Here is a 1,286-nt window from a genome sequence, read left to right on the forward strand (position 1 = left end):
TGTCCTGAGTGTGTGTGTGTCTGTGTGTGTGTGTGTGTGTCCTGAGTGTGGTGTGTGTGAGTGTGTGTGTGAGTGTGTGTCCTGAGTGTGTGTCCTGAGTGTGTGTCTGAGTGTGTGTGTGTGAGTGTCGTGAGTGTGGTGTCCTGAGTGAGTGTGTCCTGAGTGGTCCTGAGTGTGTGTGAGTGTGTGTGTCCTGAGTGTGTGTCTTGAGTGTGTTGTGCCTGAGTGTGTGTGAGAGTGTGTGTGTGTCCTGAGTGTGTGTGTCCTGAGTGTGTGTGAGTGTGTGTCCTGAGTGTGTGTTCTTGAGTGTGTGTGTCCTGAGTGTGTGTCTGAGTGTGTTGTGTCCTGAGTGTGTGTGTCCTGAGTGTGTGTCCTGAGTGTGTGTCCTGAGTGTGTGTCCTGAGTGTGTCCTGAGTGTGTGTGTCCTGAGTGTGTGTCCTGAGTGTGTGTGTCCTGAGTGTGTGTGTCCTGAGTGTGTGTGTCCTGTGTCCTGAGTGTGTGTCCTGAGTGTGTGTCTTGAGTGTGTGTGTCCTGAGTGTGTGTGTCCTGAGTGTGTGTGTCCTGTGTGTCCTGTGTGTCCTGAGTGTGTGTCCTGAGTGTGTGTGTCCTGAGTGTGTGTGTCCTGAGTGTGTGTGTGTGTGTCCTGAGTGTGTCCTGAGTGTGTCCTGAGTGTGTGTGTCCTGAGTGTGTGTCTGAGTGTGTGTGTGTGTCCTGAGTGTGTGTCCTGAGTGTGTGTGTCCTGAGTGTGTGTCCTGAGTGTGTGTGTCCTGAGTGTGTGTGTGTTGTGTCCTGAGTGGTGTGTGAGTGTGTGTTGTGTGTGTCCTGAGTGTGTGTGTCCTGAGTGTGTGTCTTGAGTTTGTGTCCTGAGTGTGTCCTGAGTGTGTGTGTAGTGAGTGTGTGTGTCCTGAGTGTGTGTCCTGAGCGTGTGTGTCCTGAGTGTGTGTCCTGAGTGTGTGTGTGTGTCCTGAGTGTGTGTCCTTGAGTGTGTGTGTCCTGAGTGTGTGTCCTGAGTGTGTGTCCTGAGTGTGTGTGTGTCCTGAGTGTGTGTCCTGAGTGTGTTGAGTTGTGTTGTCCTGAGTGTGTGTCCTGAGTGTGTGTGTCCTGAGTGTGTGTCCTGAGTGTGTGTGTGTCGTGAGTGTGTGTGTCCTGAGTGTGTGTGTCCTGAGTGTGTCCTGAGTGTGTGTCTTGAGTGTGTGTCCTGAGTGTGTGTCCTGAGTGTGTGTGTCCTGAGTGTGTGTCCTAAGTGTGTCCTGAGTGTGTGTCTTGTCCTGAGTGTGTGTCCTGAG

This window comes from Boleophthalmus pectinirostris, unplaced genomic scaffold (assembly GCF_026225935.1).
Source record: "Boleophthalmus pectinirostris isolate CB_2022bp ecotype Guang Dong unplaced genomic scaffold, ASM2622593v1 HiC_scaffold_16, whole genome shotgun sequence".
Classification (NCBI taxonomy): Eukaryota; Metazoa; Chordata; class Actinopteri; order Gobiiformes; family Gobiidae; genus Boleophthalmus; species Boleophthalmus pectinirostris.